The 18,234-nt window shown below is 40.4% G+C and overlaps 1 protein-coding gene across 15 annotated transcripts in view; it reads right to left on the bottom strand.

The window, feature by feature from the left end:
- LOC140465920 (protein TANC2-like) overlaps positions 1–18,234 on the bottom strand; it is a 1,065,959-nt gene that overhangs the window by 170,175 nt on the left and 877,550 nt on the right. The gene's annotated exons all lie outside the window — the stretch shown is intronic.

The raw sequence follows: 18,234 nt of genomic DNA, 5'->3' as shown, positions 1-18,234 counted from the left end.
GCATTGTAATGTTTTCTGCCCTTTGGTAGCAAGAATCAAAAGTCAGACTGTTATTTAAATGGAGGGAAATGTCAAAAAAGCACACGCAGAGAATCTGAATGTTCCTGTGCACGAAACACAAAAAGTAGCATGCATACGTAGCAAGTAATTGCGAAGGTAAATGGAATTTTAGTCTTGATTGCGACAGGGCTGGAGTTTAAAGTATGAAAGACCTATACAGGGTATCGGTGATTACGGTGTCCAATTTGAGATTTATTTATTTAAGAAAGGATATACTAGCTTTGGATGCAATTCAAAAGAAATTCATTTGCCTAATTCCTGAGATGAAGGGGTTGATTTATCAAGCAATTTAAAGAGGTTAGGTCTTTATTCATCAGATGGGTGATCTTATTAGATCATACATGATTCTGAGGGGACTACACTGGGTAGACATTGAGATGTTTTCACTAGTGTAAGAATCTCCACCTTGTGAACATAGTTACAAAATAAGGGGACACTAATTTAGAACTGATGGCTTGTGGTGTGAGAGTTGTAAAGGAGCAGTAAAAAATAGTAAGACGGATGAGAATGGTTCTGATTCAGAAAAGAGCAATTAGAAAAGGCACACAATAGCAAGAACGAAGTAACTCTGAAGAATTAAAATGCATATATTTCAGCACAAGTCATTGCATGTATGGAAACATGCAAGTGGAACATGATAGTTATTACAGAAATGTGGCTGAGGGAAGGATAGGACTGGCATCTCGGTGTTCTGAGTTTTAGATACTTTAGGAAGGATAGAAAGGAGGACAAGAAAGGAGAGGGAGAAGGAATGGTGTTTTTGATTAAGGAAGACATTACTACTGTAATTAGACAGGATATATCTGAGGGATCTTAAGTGAAACTACATGGGCAGAAAGGGATGATCACCTTAACACGATTGTACCATAGGCCTCCCAATGGTCACAGGGAAATTGAGGTGCAAATATGTAAAGATCTCAGATATATGCAAGAATAATAGGGTTGACTTAAATATTATTAGAGGAATACCTTTGGACAAGTGATCATAATTCCATTAGTTTTAAAATAGCAATAAAAAATAAGAATTTTATCTTTTATAGAAGGCTTAATTGTAATAAGGCAAATTTTCATGGTATGAGACAAGAACTTTCAAAAGATGATTGGAGTAGAATGGTTCACAGGTAAAGGAATGACTGACAAGTGGGAGGCTTTCAAATTGTGATAATGAGAGTTAAGAGGCATCATGTTTCTGTTGGAGTGAGGGGTAAGGCTGGTAAGAGTAGGGAACAATCAATGAATGAAAACATTGAGGTTCCATTCAAGAATAAGAAAGAATCATATATTAGATATAGACAATTGGGATCAAATGAATTTCTTGAAGAATTTGATGCATGTAGGGACATTCTTAAGAAGAAAATCAGGAAGGCAAAGAAGGGATAGGAGACAGACTTGGTAGATAAGGTTAAAGATAATCCAAGAGATTCTACAAGTACATTAAAAGCAAAACAGTAACTAAAGAGAGAATAGGGCCCCTTAAAGACCAACAAAGTGGACTATGTGTTTAACCTCAGGAGATAGGACAGATACTAAATGAATATTTAGCATCAGTTTTTACTGTGGAATGGAGTCTACAGAACTTTGGGAAATAAATATTGATGTTTTGAAAACAGTTCACATTCTAGAAGAGGATGTGCTGGAGGTCTTATAAAACGTAAAGATAGATAAATCTTGAGGACCCGATCAAGAATATGCCAGGACATCGTGGGAAGTTGGGAAATATTTGTGTCGCCTATAACCTTGGCTGAGGTATCATAGGAATGGAGGGTGGCTATTATTGTGCCTTTATTTAAGGAAGGCTGTAAGGAGAAGCTTGGGAACTACAGACATCTGAGCCTGGTGGTAGATAGGTTGTTGGAGGTGATTGTGAAACATAGGAGATATAAGGCAAAGTCAGATAGGGATAAGCAGCATGGTTTTGTGCAAGGAAAGTCAGATCTCTCAAAGTTGGTTGAGTCTTTTGAGGAAGTCAGCAAAACGACTGATGAGGGCAGAATGGTAGACGTTGTTTACATGGATTTTAACATAGCCTTCGACAATATTCTGCATGGTAGACTAATGAGTAAAGTTAGATCAAATGGAATTCAGGGTGAGCTTGCCACTCGGATGCAAAATTGGCTTTATGGTAGTAGACAGAGGGTGATGGTAGATGGTTGTGTTTTGGACTGGAGACCTGTGTGTCCAACAGTGTTCCATTTTTATTTGTCATTTATATAAATGATTTGGATGAGAATATAGGAGGCATGATTAGTAAGTTTGCAGATGTCACCAAAATTTGTGGTAAAATGCACAGTGATGAAGATTATCTAAGATTACAAAGAAATCTTGATCAATTGGGTCAATGGGCTTAGGAGTGGCAGATGGAACTTAATTTGGATAAATGCGAGGTATTGTATTTTGGTAAAACAACCAAGGGTAGGACTTATACAATTAATGGTAGGGCCATGGGTGGTGTTGAAAGACATGGGGTTCAGGTGCACAATTCTTTGAAATTTACCTCACAGACACACAAGATGGTTAAGAAGGCATTTAGCAGATTTGCCTTCATTGCTTGGAGTATAGGAGTTAGGACATCATGTTCATGTTGTACAGGATGCTGGTGAGGGCTGTTCTGGAGTACAGTGTCCAGTTTTGGTCACCCTGCAATAGGAGGAATATTATTAAGCTGGAGAGGGTTCAGAACAGATTTACCAGAGTGTTGCCTGGACTGGAGGGTTTGAGTTATAAGGAGAGGCTGGATAGGTTGGGATGTTTTTCACTGGAGCGTGGGAAGTTGAGAGGTGACCTCAGACGTTTATAAAATAATGAAGGGTAGGAATAAGGTGAATTACAGATGTCTTTTCCCTAGCATGGGGCATATTCTTAAGGTGAGAGGAGAAAAAATTTAAAAAGCTTCAGGCAATTTTTTTTATACACAGAGGATGATTTGCATGTGAAATGAAGAGGAAGTGGTGGCTGTAGGTACAGTTACAATATTTAAAAGACATTTGGATAAGTACTTGAATAAGAAAGGTTTGGGGGGATAAGGGCCAAATGTAGGCATGTGGGACTAGTCAGCATGGACCAGTTGGACTGAAGGGTCTGTTTCCATGCTGTATGACTCTATTGATTATCAGAAGGCAAACTATGGAAGCATAAATAATGCTTTTCAATTTGTTGTTCAATAAATCGGCTCATATTTCAGATAACAGCGCTGACAACCTCAACAGTCTTTTAATCAATTCTCAATTTTGAAGTCAATGTACACTGTTCAGAATGCCTTTCTGATATATTATGGTTTATACTGGTTTTAAATGCCTTGGTGCCACAATAGGAGGAAGGGTAATTATTCATGTAATAGTATTTACAATAGAGATGGATGCCACTTTTGAACAAAACCAGTCATGACAAGCTGCATGATTCATTTGTTATATGACACAGTAGCTATAACCAATGAATTACTTCCATTGAAATCGTGGGCTGTGTTGCAAAATGACTAAAAACAAATCAATATAGGTATTACTTAGAAACATAGGTAAAAACAAGGACTGCAGATGCTGGAAACCAGATTCTAGATTAGAGTGGTGCTGGAAAAGCACAGCAGTTCAGTCAGCATCCGAGGAGCAGGAAAATCGACGTTTTGGGCAAAAGCCCTTCATCAGGAATAGAGCTCTATTTTCCTGCTCCTCGGATGCTGCCTGAACTACTGTGCTTTTCCAGCACCACTCTAATCTCGAATTACTTAGAAACATACTGTCTGAGGAACACAACATTCTTGAATTATCCTATTCAGTTCCACTGCTAGTAATGATTAAAGTCAGTCTGTGCCTGTCAGATTCTTTACATGTCGTGTAATTGAAATACCAAGTATGAGGTATTTTACACTCTTGGTCTTTTGCTCTACCTCAACGAGAACTAGTGCTTATATAGTACTTCTAATGTAACAAAACAAAGTGTCTTACAGGAAACAAACCTGCCAAAAAGCCACATAGGGAACTTTAGGCCTGATAATGAAATGCTTTAAAGAGGAAGGAAACTAAGGAAGACACCAGAGGAAAAACACAATTAAATATCCCAAAATGTTTTGCAGAGGCATTATTAAATAGAAATCACACTCACCCAGTCATAAATATGTTAGGATAGATGATCAAAAACACTTAAACAAAAAGTAAGGCTAAAAATGTATCTCAAAGGTGGTGGAGAGGCCAAGATGTTTACACAGAGCTTTCCTCAGTTTAGGATCAAGGCAGCTGAAAACATGACCACTATTGGCAGATTAATTAAGATCAGGGATGCTCAAGGTTGCAGAACAAAAGGAGTGAGGCAATGACTGTATTTGAAAACAAGGAAGTAACTTTGTATTTACATTGAGGTGTTAGTTAACTAGGAAACACATATCATGATTTATATTTGTGTATTAGCCAGTTGCACCAGAATGAGCTGCAAGATGTTCCATTCTGATTATTTGGGAAATTAGTCATTGAAAGATAAGTTGCTAACCCACATGAACTGAATGCCAGGAGTTGTAGACAGTGAGGAAGGATGTGTCAGGTTACAGCGGGATATAGAGAAGCTGCAGAGCTGGGCAGAAAGGTGGCAAATGGAGTTCAATGTAGCTAAGTGTGAGGTGATTCACTTTGGTAAGAGTAATAAAAAGATGGGGTACTGGGCTAATGGTCGGATACTTGGTAGTGTGGAAGAGCAGAGGGATCTTGGTGTCCATGTACACAGATCTCTGAAAGTTGCCACCCAGGTAAATAGTGCAGTGAAGAAGGCATATGGCGTACTGGCCCTTATTGGTAGAGGAATTGAGTTCCGGAGTCCTGAGGTCATGCTGCAGTTGTATAAGACTCTGGTGCGGCCGCATCTGGAATATTGTGTGCAGTTTTGGTCGCCATACTATAGGAAGGATGTGGAGGCACTGGAACGGGTGCAGAGGAAGTTTACCAGGATGTTGCCTGGTATGGTAGGAAGATCCTATGAGGAAAGGCTGAGGCACTTGGGGTTGTTTTCATTGGAGAAAAGAAGGTTTAGGGGTGACTTGATAGAGGTGTACAAGATGATTAGGGGGTTAGATAGGGTTGACAGTGAGAACCTTTTTCCACGTATGGAGTCAGCTATTACAAGGGGGCATAGCTTTAAATTAAGGGGGGGTAGATATAGGACAGATGTTAGGGGTAGGTTCTTCACTCAGCGAGTCGTAAGTTCATGGAATGCCCTGCCAGTAGCAGTGGTGGACTCTCCCTCTTTATGGGTATTTAAGCGGGCATTGGATAGGTATATGCAGGATAGTGGCTTAGTGTAGGTTAGGTGTGCTTTGATCGGCGCAACATCGAGGGCCGAAGGGCCTGTACTGCGCTGTAATGTTCTATGTTCTATGTTCTATAAGAAAATAACTCTGTAAAAACCTCTTAAACAGACTGGCTTAATAAAATAACTCAATAAATATCCTTACACTACAGTAACTAATAAAGTTCTACCACTTTGATCTTTAGTTGCATATAAAGGTCAACCATGTGCTTTGGAGTCCAGCTATATGAGAACTGGGCAGATCATTGTTGAAATCCTCAACAGTAATTCCAAGCAATAAGAAGTGCCAATTATATTGATTGAAACTAATTTAACAGGAAGAATAGTCCCATTAGATGACGATCTTGTGGCACAGTGGTCATGTCCCCACCTCAGGGTTAGATTTACCTGTGCCATATGGCTCATAACATGTTCAAACAAATTGTTTTTAAAAAAATCTCATTTTCCCAAAATTCCATAAAAGACTTTTTATGGTTTGGTTTCAGAGTTTTCTCCTAACAAAAATCTCTCTTGTTCATGCCCTTGCTGGCACCAAGGCATGAAGATATGAACTCTGAGGCATTGTGAATGTGGCCAGATTGGTGGAATGAATGAGCAAGCACAGATAAAATTTTATGCACAGAAGAGACATTTTGGGAAGAAAAATGAACATATACTTCAATTTTCAAGGGAGTTCAGGGACAAATGGGGCTTGGATATATATGTATCTAAGTCACTGAAAGTAACAGGACATTTTGAGAGACCTGCTATTTAAATGATATAATGTGCAACTGCAAGAAGGTCATATTAAACTTCAACAATGGCTTCACCTTAGTTGGAGAATAATGTCCAGTTGTTTGCGTCACACTGGAAGACACTGGATAGAATGCAGAACTGCAGAAAATTTAGAAGGCATACTCCTAAGCATTCCTGACTAACGGCTCTTGCCCAAAACGTTGATTCTCCTGCTCCTCAGATACTGCCTGACCTGCTGTGCTTTACTAGCACCCACCATTCTCGACTCTGATCTTCAGCATCTGCAGTCCTCACTTTCTCCTATACTCCCAGATTCTCTGGGAAGCCAGGGAAAGGATTGCAGACCCTTTGGTTTTGAACTTTGCGTAGTCATTGTCTACAGGAATAATGCCAGAAGACTGGAGGATAGCAAATGTTGTACCCTTGTTCAAGAAGGGAAGTAGAGACAACCCTGGTAATTATAGACCAGTGTGCCTTACTTCAGTTGTGGGTAAAGTGTTGGAAAAGATTGTAAGAGATAGGAATTATAATAATCTCGAAAGGAATAATTTGATTAGGGATAGTCAACGTGGTTTTGTGAAGGGTAGGTCGTGCCTCACAAACCTTATTGAGTTCTTTGAGAAGGTGACTAAACAGGTGGATGAGGGTAAACCGTTGATGTGGTGTATATGGATTTCAGTAAGGTGTGGGATAAGTTCCTCACAGTATGCTATTGCACAAAATACAGAGGCATGGGATTGAGAATGGTTTTATGATTTGGATCAGAAATTGGCTAATTGAAGGAAGACAGAGGGTGGTGTTTGATGGGAAATGTTCATCCTGCAGTATAGTTACTACTGGTGTACCGCAAGGATCTGTTTTGGGGCCAGTGTTGTTTGTCATTTTCATAAATCACATGGATGAGGGTGTAGAAGGATGGGTTCGTAAATTTGTGGATGGTACTAAGGTGGATGGAGTTGTGGACTGTGCCATAGGACGTTGCAAGTTACAGAGGGATATAGATAATCTGCAGAGCTGAGCTGAGAGGTAGCAAATGGAGTTTAATGCAGAAAAGCGTGAGTTCATTCACTTTGGAAGGAGCAACAGGAATAAAGAGCACTGGGCTAATGGTAAGATTCTTGGTAGTGTAGATGAGCAGAGAGATCTTGGTGTCCATGAACAAAGATTCCTGAAAGTTGCCACCCAGGTTGATAGGGTTGTTATGAAGCTACTGTGTATTAGATTTAATTGGTAAAGGGATTGAGTTTCGGAGCATGAGATCATGTTGCAGTTGTACACAACTCCGGTGCGGCCACACCTGGAGTATTGCTTACAGTTCTGGTCACAATGTTATAGGAAGGATGCGGAAGCGTTGGAAAGGGTTCAGCGGAGATTTACTAGAAGGTTGCCTGGTATGGAGGGAAGGTCTTATGAGGAAAGGCTGAGGGACTTGAGGCTGTTTTTGTTAGAGAGAAGAAGGTTGAGAGGTGACTTAATTGAGACATGTAAGATAATCAAAGGGTTAGGTAGGGTGGAAACTGTATGGTGATGGCGAGCACAAGAGGACATAGCTTTAAATTGAGAGGTGATAGATATAGGACAGATGTCAGAGGTAGTTTCTTTACTCAGAGTAGTAGGGGCATGGAACGCCCTGCCTGCAACAGTAGTAGATTTGCCAACTTTAAGGGCATTTAAATGGTCACCGGATAACTGTATGGATGAAAATGGAATAGTATAGGTTAGATGGGCTTCCAATTGGTTTCGCAGGTTGGTAAAACATCGCGGGCTGAAGGGCCTGTACTGCACTGTCATGTTCAATAATGGGAATCAATTGCATGACAATAGGGATACGGCAGGAGAATGGGATTGATTGCTGTACAGAAAACTGACATGAATACAATGGGCTAAGTGGCCTCTTGTGTGTTGTAATGATTCTATGCCTCTCCTGCAATGCTCTGAATTACAGAGGTCTTATGGCACAGAAGGCAGCAATTTTGTCAATTCTGTTTGTGGTGGCTCTTCAGATAAACATCATTACCTATCGTCAATCTCTTGCTTTTCTCCGTACCATTGTTCATTATTTCTATCCAAAGATCATCCAATATCCTCTTGAATCCCACAGCTGATCTTCACCACACTTTTAGGAATTGCTTTCCATACCCTAACTGCTTGCTATTTGAAAACATTTTTCCTCATATTGCATTTGCAAATCACTAAGTCTGTGCACTCTGGTTCTTCATCCCTATTTACTCTATCCAGTACCATCATGGTTTTGACAACATCTATCAGATCTCCTCTTAACCTTCTTCCCTCCAAGGAGAACAATGCCAGCATCTTCAATCTATCATCATAGGTGAAGCTTTTCATCCCTTAAGCCATTCTTGTAAATTGCTTCTGCACTCTCTCCAATGCATTCACATCGTTCTCATAAGTGACGGACATAACAGTACACAATAATCCAGCTGAGGTCTAACAAATGTCTTGTGCAAGTTTAACATCATCTCTTTATTTTTATACTCTATGCTCCTATCATTTAGAAAGCCACACTGCACACATGACTAACTGTAAAGTTCATTGTCTCAATGTTACAGAAATCGTTTTTCTTCCTGCTGCCAACTGTTTTGTTTGCCAAAAGTTATTTGCTCCATGGTTCAGGGAGCATATCTGCAATCAGTCTTGATTTTTATACTCATCAACAGAAAATGTAGAAGCCAGTGACTACATATCAAGTCTTTATTAACGGTTCAGATTGAACACCTGAGACTGGTCTTGTTTTTATCCAAATCAATCATATAAAAAAGGCGTAGTGAATTTTCAGCTTATCTAACTCAACTGGCATTTTGCTTCTTTGGCAGATTTTGTAACACAACACGCTCATCTTACTGGAAAGCGTCATGCTGAGATTTTAAAACGTGGAGTTTCCTTTCAGAGATGCAATTACTCTCAGTCTTTCAATCCACCATGTTGCACAAGAAATAAGAAATTCTATCTGCAGAGAGCAATGCATACCTAGAACCTCTGTCCTTATCTGAGTTTTTAGTTCTATACTTTCTGACACAATCTGGTTGAAACAGAAGTACAATATTTCTGGAATATCACTGGAAAATAACGAACTGGCTTTTGCTGAAATGCATAATTAAAAACTAGGTGAAGTCCTAATTCCAAGGCGAAATTATTAATTCTTTAAAAAGGAAAATTTATAAAGTGCTATAAGATAGAATATAAGTGCTCACAAGCAAAAAAAACTACAATAAATTGGAATGACTTAGATATAAGAAAGATAAAAGTCAAAGTAAATGTGGTTTCTTTACAGGCTGCGTAAGGATGAAGGAAATGACAGGGATGTGAAACAAATATTTTATTTTTTCTCACTAAATCCATTACCTCAAATTTTTACTCCCTTCTCCTGCATATACCCTTGCACACAGTTTATATACTTAGTATTTGCACTTATTAAAGTAGCTGTCAGAACCTTTATGTTTCAGAATATGGCAGCTGACTGCTATAAAAAGGGGATGAGGGTTGCCTTCTTCTGACAGTTCGCACTATGAAAGAACTGCTAGAATGGAAGCATAGCATCACATTTGTGAGGGAAATTATCAGAATTGTCTGAGGTTGCCACTTCTTGAAAAATCCAGTTCATCATGTTTTCAATTGTGACACAAACTATTGGATGTTAGTGTTCAGAGGGAATTGGTTGTCTCTGTATTCAAGCCAAGAAAGATATCATGCAGGTTCAGCAAGCAATCTTGAAACTGTGCGTGATATAGAGAGTGTAAGGGATATATGGATTAAGTGAGTCTTACTGTAATTGTACTGGGCCTTGAGGACACCACATCTGGAGTACTTTAATACTTTGGGGTTTCACATTGAAGAAAGCAAATACCCGGCAAGAAGGGCATTCAACAAAGATTCATTAGATTAATGTTGTGATGAAAGTGCATGCATAAATGAAGTTGAATATGCTGATATCTGTTGTTCAGAAGGATAAAATTGAGCCATTGAAGCCTATGAAAATCTGAGTGGACTTCACAAGGTAAATGCTGAAAGGCTGCTTCTCCTAAAGAAGATTATGAACCTTTGCAATTCACTACAGAAGTTGTGCATGCTCAGTTGTCGAGTATATTCAAAACTGAATTCACTAGATGTTTGGAACCGGAGAAAAAAGGCTACGGTGATCAGTGAAGTTGAGGTCCAAGATTAGCCATGAATGGTACAGCAGGCTTCTGCTTCTATATTTTTGATTGTCTTCCATATAAGAAATTGCTAGAAGACTGCCGCATCCCAGATTTCTGCCCATTTTTCCAGCAACTCAATGTTTTTATTTCTTCAATCAAATTTCAAAAATCTGTCAGTAACCAAAATGGCCCTAACTAACGCATTATCTGCCATTGTAGTAGATTGGTCCTCCTTGTCCATTCTGAAGCTTAGCACAGTCAACCACATCTTTCTCCTCCAACATCAGTTTTAACTTGGGAATCACTTTAACAAGGAACACAAAGTTAGTATGCAGGCATAAAATGAAATTTGGAGGGCAATAACATGTTGGCGTTTACAACAAGGAGTTTGGAGTATGAGATTAAGAAAGTTCACAATTATATAGGGCTTTGAGGAGACCACCCATGGTGTACTGTGAACAGTCTTCGTTTCTGTATTGGGAATTGGTAGCTTTTAAGCAAAGTGTTCATACTTCTGGCAGCAGTCAAACTTATTGGTTTTAACAAGATAGTCACTTCTGGGGTCTCATTACTCATACTTAGTACGCATAAGTGCAACGAAGAGAATCTCCAGACTCATTGCCATAAACTAAATTCATAAAGCATGAAGCATTTCTCTGAAGGACTGACCTCCAAATGAACTTCAAAAGAGATTTTAAAAGGTGTTTTTTTGTCAAAAACATTGATTAATGTTGGCAAGTAATGACTCAAGTTAGCTGTATTCACTTTCTGGTTTTGTCCTATTTTTGTGGCTTTCAGAATTGAGGTTAAGCTTCAGCATCGTGCAAAGAATAGAAAAAGAGCATTAATTACTAGTTGAAATGATAAGCCACTGACCATGTGTCATAGATACTGGTCTCATTTTGTTGCTAAACAAATGCATTTCATAGCATCAGCAAGTAGCTGCCTCGGAGATTATCTTAATTAGGAGATTGATTAGGACAAAGTGAGGACAGCAGGTGCTGGAGATCAGAGTCAAAAAGTGTGGCGCCTTTTGCGCTAGGTCAAGCAGCATTCGAGGAGTAGGTGAGTCAATGTTTGGGTGTAAGCCCTTTATCAGGAATGTATGGGTGGGGGGGGAATCAAGGGGGTTGAGAGATAAATGGGAGGGGCATGGGGCTGCAGGAATGGTAGTTTGGAAGGTGATATGTAGATGAAGGTAGGGAATGACGATGATAGATCGGAGTGGAGGGTGGAGTGGGTCGGTGGGAAGAAAGATGGACAGATAGGACAGTTCAAGAGGGCAGTGCCAAGTTGGAAGGTTGGATCTGGGATAAGGTGAGGGGAAGAGAGATGAGGAAACTGGTGAAATCGACATTGATGCCATGGGGTTGCAGGGTCCCAACCTGTGGCCGACCACTTCAACTACCCGACCCACTCTGGGAGGGGAAAGGTCCAACTTGTGGAAAGGAATACAACTTAGTGGATAATTTAGTGGAAGAAAGCTTGATCAGACAAACAAATATTTAGCTTGCTCATTACTGGACAAGGTGGAAGGCATTTTGGAGAAATGGTCAAAGACCAATGGTTATACCATTCTATTTGCAACCGATCAACTGTCTTGCAACAACTTAGTGTGGAGAATACAACTGTTCATTAAATTCATTGATTTTAAACTGATATTCAGCTTAACTTACCAAAATGATATGTTCAAAATAATAATGTCTTATACATCAAATGCATCTTTCACAGTACAGTTCTGCACAGCCAGCAGATTGACAGGGTGGCTTAAAGTAAACAAACTGTGATGTGAGACAAAGCTGCCAATCACAAATGGCAGCAACATTGTTGCTGAAGATGCAGAATGACTAGACTCTGAAACAAGAGATTTCACAGATTGAATTATATAAGTAAATGAGAAACCAACCACCAGGCGTCAGTCCACAAATAACTGCAAGTGTTCTGGGATAAACCAAATTGGTACAGCAAACATAAACTGCACCCAAACAAGATTGAACTGGGGATGTTAGCAATTAATTAACAATCAACTTAGTATAATTAAAATGATTAACAAAGAAAAGACAGTCCATAAGATAATAAGATATAGGAGCAGAAATTAGGCTATTCAGCCCATCGAGTGTGCTCCACCATTCAATCATAGTGGATAAGTTTCTCAATGCCTTTCTCCTGCTTTCTCCCCATAACCCTTGAACCCCTTGATACTCTAGGACTTCTCTACCTCAGTCTTAAATATACTCAATGACCTGGCCTCCACAGCCTATGGCAATGAATTCCATAGATTCACCATTTGCTCGCTAAGATGTTTCTTCTTATCTCTGTTCTAAACAGACTTACCTTTACTCTATCCTCGGGTGCTAGTCTCTCCTACCAATTGAAACGTCTTCCCAGCATCTACTCTGTCTAGGCCATTTAGTATTGCGTATGTTTCAATTAGAACACCCACCCCCCCATCTTTCTTAACTCCACTGATTATAAACCCAGAGTCTTCAAACATTCTTCATATGTCAAGATTTTCATTCCTGGGACCATTCGCGTGAACCTCCTCTGAACACACAACAGGGCCAGTATATCCCACTCAAGATATGAAGCCCAAAACTGCACACAAATCTCCAAATGTGATCTGACCAGAGACTTACACAACCTCAGAAGTACATCCTTCCATTTATATTCAATCCCTCTCAAAATAAACCCATAATTGCATTTACCTTACCAACTACTGCACGGTGGCTCAGTGGTTAGCACTGCTGCCTCACAGTGCTGGGGGGGGGTTCGCTTCCAGCCTTGGGTGACTGTCTGCATGGAGTTTGCACATTCTCCCCGTGTCTGCGTGGGTTTCCTCCAGGTGCTCTGATTTCTCCCACAGTCCAAAGATGTGCAGGTTAGGTGAATTGGCCATGCTAAATTGCCCACAGTGTTCAGGGATGTGTAGGTCAGATGTATTATTCAGGGGTAAATATAGGGTAGGAGGATGAGTCTGGGTGGGTTACTCTTTGGAGGGTTGGTGTGACTTGTTGGGCTGAAGGATTTCCACACTGTAGGATTCTATGAAAACTGCAAGTTTTCTTTGTGAGAATGCTGGACGAGAACTCCCAAGTTTTTTTGCACTTCAGACATCTGAATTTTCTCCTCATTTAGAAAATAGTCCATGCCCTATATTTCCTACCAAAGTGCATGACCTCACACCTTCCCACATTGTACTCCATCTGCCGTCTTTTTGCCCACTCTCCTAACCTGTCCAAATCCTTCGGCAGTATCTGGACCTCCTCAATGCTACTTGTCCCTCTACCTACCTTTGCATCATCTGCAAATGTAGCCAGAATATCCTCAGTCCCTTCATCTAGATTGTTCACGTATAATGTGAAAAGTTGTGGTCTCAATACTGAGCCTTGAGGAACACCACTTTGCTGCCATCCTGCAAAAGACCCTTTATCCCCACTCTCTGCTTTCTGATAGATAGCCAATGCTATCACCTGCTAGCACCATGCTATCCATGCTAGCACCTTGCTTCTAACACCATGGACCTTTATCTTACTCAGTAAGATCCTATGTGGCACCTTGTCAAAGGTGGCATGGGGACTCAGTGATTAGCACTGCTGCCTCACAGCACCAGGGTCCCAGGTTCAATTCCAGCCTTGGGCATTATCTGTGAGTAGAAAATGAGGACTGCAGATGCTGGAGATCAGAGTTGAAAATGTGTTGCTGGAAAAGCGCAGCAGGTCAGGCAGCATCCAAGGAGCAAGAGAATCGACGTTTCGGGCATAAGCCCTTCTTCAGGAATGAGGAAAGTGTGTCCAGCAGGCTAAGATAAAAGGTAGGGAGGAGGGACTTGGGGGAGGGGCGTTGGGAATGCGATAGGTGGAGGGAGGTCAAGGTGAGGGTGATAGGCCGGAGTGGGGTGGGGGTGGAGAGGTCAGGAAGAAGATTGCAGTTTAGGAAGGCGGTGCTGAGTTTGAGGGATTTGACTGAGACAAGGTGGGGGGGAGGGGAAATGAGGAAACTGGAGAAATCTGAGTTCATTCCTTGTGGTTGGAGGGTTCCCAGGCGGAAGATGAGGTGCTCTTCCTCCAGACGTCGTGTTGCCATGGTCTGGCGATGGAGGAGTCCAAGGACCTGCATGTCCTTGGGGGAATGGGAGGGGGAGGAACATTTCAGAGAACACCTCTGAGACACCCGGACCAACCAACCCAACCACCCCGTAGCCCAACACTTCAACTCCCCCTAACTCCCCCCTAGACATTCCACACCTCCTCCTCTGTAACATGGACATTTTTCAAGATGTCGATTTCCTCACACTCTACATCTTCCATATTCTTCTCCACAGTAAAACACTGATGCAAAATACTTGTTTGGTATCTCCCCCATCTCCTGCAGCTCCACACATAAGCTGCCTTGCTGATCTTTGAGGGGCCCTATTCTCTCCCTAGTTACCATTTTGTCCTTAACATATTTTTAAAATCCCTTTGGATTTTCCTTAACCCTATCTCATGCCACCATTTTGCCCTCCAGATTTCACTCTTAACTATACTCCTACTGCCTTTATATGCTTCTAAGGATTCACTCGATATCTCCTGTGTATCCCTGACATATGCTTCCTTCCTTTTCTTAACCAAAACCTCAATTTCTCTTGTCATCCAACATTCCCTACACCAACAACCTCTCCTTTCACCCAAACAGGAGTATACTGTTTCTGGATTCTTGCTATCTAATTTTTGAAGGCTTCCCATTTTCCAGCCGTTCCTTTACCGATGAACATCTGCCCCCATCAGCTTTTGAAACTTCTTGCCTTACACTGTCAAAATTAGCCTTCCTCCAATTTAGAACTTCAACTTTTAGACCTGGTCTATCTTTTTCCATCACTATTTTAAAACCAGAAGAATAATAGTCGCTGGCCCCAAAGTGCTCACCCATTGACACCTCAGTGACCTGCTCCTGCCTTGTTTCTACAGGGTCAGGTTTTGCCATCCTCTAGTAGGTATATCGACATACTGAATCAGAAATTTTCTTCTACATATTTAACAAATTCCTCTCCATCTAAACCCTTAACATCCTAAACCCATCTGTCCAGGTGATTTTTTTTTAGATTAGACTCCCTAGCTTAGATTCCCTACAGTGTGGAAACAGGCCCTTCGGCCCAACAAGATTTATCCATCTTCAGGCCAATCAGTTTTTCTCGCACTTTCTCCTTGGTGATGGTAATCATCACTCTCATCTCTTGAATTTTGGGATATTACGCAAAGCAATTATTTATTATTTGATAATACAAGTTGTTCCCCTTTACTATCTATCCAGCGCCATTTCCAGCAACCCAATGCCCACTTCTGCCTCTCTTTTGCCCTGTATGTATCTGAAGAAATTCTTACAATCGCCCTTTATATTACTGGCTAGCTTACCCTCATACTTAATCTCTTCCCTCCTTATTTCTTTTTTAGTTGCCCTATGTTGGCCATTGTAATTTTCCCCATCCTCTGGTTTCTCACTGCCCTTTGCCACATTATTTGTTCTCTTTTGCTTTTATGCTATCCCTGAGGACTTCCCTAGTCAGTCATAGTTGCCTCATCCTCCCTGTACCATGCTTCTTTTTCCTCGGGATGAATCTCTGCTGTGTCTCCTGAGTTACTCCCAGAAACCCCTGCCATTGCTGCTCCACTGTCTTTCCTGCTTGGATCCTCTTCCAGGCAATTCTGCCCAGCTTCTCCCTCATGCCTCTGTAGTTGCCTTTATTCAGCTGTAATACCATTATCTCTGATTTTATCTTCTCCCTTTCAAATTGCAGAGTAAAGTCAAACATATTATGGTCATTGCCTCCTATGGGTTCTCACCTTAAGCTCCCTTACCAAGTCTGGCTCACTGCACAACACTAAATCCAGTATTGTGGGTTCCACCACAAGCTGCTCCAAAAAGCCATCTTGTTAACGTTCTACAAATTCCTTATCTTGTGACCAACTGATTTTCCCAGCCCACTTGCAGAATGCAATCCTCCATGATCACTGTAACTTTGCCTTTCCTATACATCTTTTCTATCCCCTGGTGTATCTTGCACCACAGCTCCTGACTACTATTTGGAGCCTGTGCGTAACCCCAACAATGTTGTTTTTAACCTTTGCGGTTCCTCAATTCTAACCACACAGACACTATGTCATCTGACTCTAATTTGTTTCTTACTGTTGATTTAATGTCATTTCTAAGCAAGAAGGCCACCGACGCCCCCATCTGCCCACGTGTCTAACTTTTCGATAGGATGTCTATCCTTGAATATTCAAATCCAAATCCTAATCCCCTTGCAGCCATGTCTCCATGATGCTCACCACATCATGCCTGCTAATTTTGATCTGTCCAAAAGTGTTTTTACCTTGTTCCTTATACTGCATTCAGATATAATACCTTCAGTCCTGTATTAATCATCCCTCTTCTCATTGTCATTTGTTTGTCCAGTGTGCTTGAAGTTTGTTTGCTAAATCTTTCCATACACTCTGTCCTATCTATGTTTGTGCTGGAGATTTTAATAACCTCTCCTGAGTTCTGCACTCTAACCTCCTCCTTTAGTTCGGGTTTTCTAATTTCCCCTATAACTGAGCCCTCCCCACTCCGATTTAGATTAAAGCACCTGTCTACAGTCCTAGTTTTGCAATTCGCTAGGACTAAGCACATTTTGTGAGCTGGTAGAATTGTAGAACAAATTAGAAATTGTAAAGCGAAACTATGCAAATACAGGAAATCGGAAGCACAACCTGAAAATGCTGGAAATATAAATAGATCATCTAAATAACAGTCGGAGACATTGAGGAGACAAAGGAACAGTGAATAGGTGAGGAAATGAGAATCCGTGGGAAAAGTGAAAATGTGGAAAGAATGGAAGATCTGGATAGTAGAGAATTAAAACTGACTTTAAATTGTGGATACAATTAAAATGTAAAGTCTCAAAAGATAAGGTTCAAGCAAGAGGATTAGAAGGTAACTTGGAGAAAGGTACATATACATAAAGTCTATAACATAGTTTCTGAGACACTCCACTTTGTGGGGAAACTATGGTCTTGGGATTTCAGAAGCATGCTACAGCTCTAGAAGATGGAAATAAATTCCACAAGAATAGAGAGGAAAGTGGGCAACTAATATGTACAAGATAATTTGTGAGTTAAGTAACTCAATTTCATATTCTACATGGACAAACTAAAACAAATTAAGCCTCGAGTTAAGAAGCAACTATTAGGCAGGATTAACTAAAGTAATGAGCTACAGATTTCTCAGCAGGGTGAGGATGATGACAGCAGCCTCTGTTATAAGATAATATAAAAGATGTATGAATATTGAAAATTGGACAATGTAAATTAAGAATGTCAAAATTGATCAGGAAAATTGCTTACAAAAATCTGGAGTTCACTTTTCCAGGGACAAGTACAAACATTAGCAAGAGTGAAAAGGATAGCAAATGCAATTAAAAGTACAAATCTGGAAATGAGGGAAGAGAACTGAACTGTCATGAAAGAAGATAGCTGTATACTGAAGTGACTCTTGGTGCTAATCACATTCTGAGAAAGTAGACTAAAATTGACTGTTAATGCACTATTACTTACGACCAGGCTGAACATGAGATTTGAAGGTCAGCAGTCTCGCACATTTCCAATTACTTCAAAAGTTATTCATTTCTCACAGTTCTGAATTTCTGCATATACTGTAAGCATGACCTAAGTTGAAATCAGCAAAATTCTCTATAGGCACAAACCAACGTGTAAACAACATTTTTCGAATGATGTGAGTTATATTAGGCTTTGCACATTGACTTGATAGATATAATCTGACACTTGCATCAGAGAACACCCACCTCCTGCAAAAATTACATGGAAATTCATCTTGAATTTAAGATTGTAGCCGCAGGCATTCTTATTTGCTAATAATAATAAAAGGAACCCAATAATCTAATTCAGTTATGCCATGTATCACGACTGTACTATATCTAAAACAAACAAATTGTAGAAGAATATCAAGAATACATCTCAAT

The sequence above is a fragment of the Chiloscyllium punctatum genome, chromosome 42, assembly GCF_047496795.1.
Source record: "Chiloscyllium punctatum isolate Juve2018m chromosome 42, sChiPun1.3, whole genome shotgun sequence".
NCBI lineage: Eukaryota > Metazoa > Chordata > Chondrichthyes > Orectolobiformes > Hemiscylliidae > Chiloscyllium > Chiloscyllium punctatum.
This window is presented reverse-complemented; position numbering and strand designations above follow the sequence as displayed.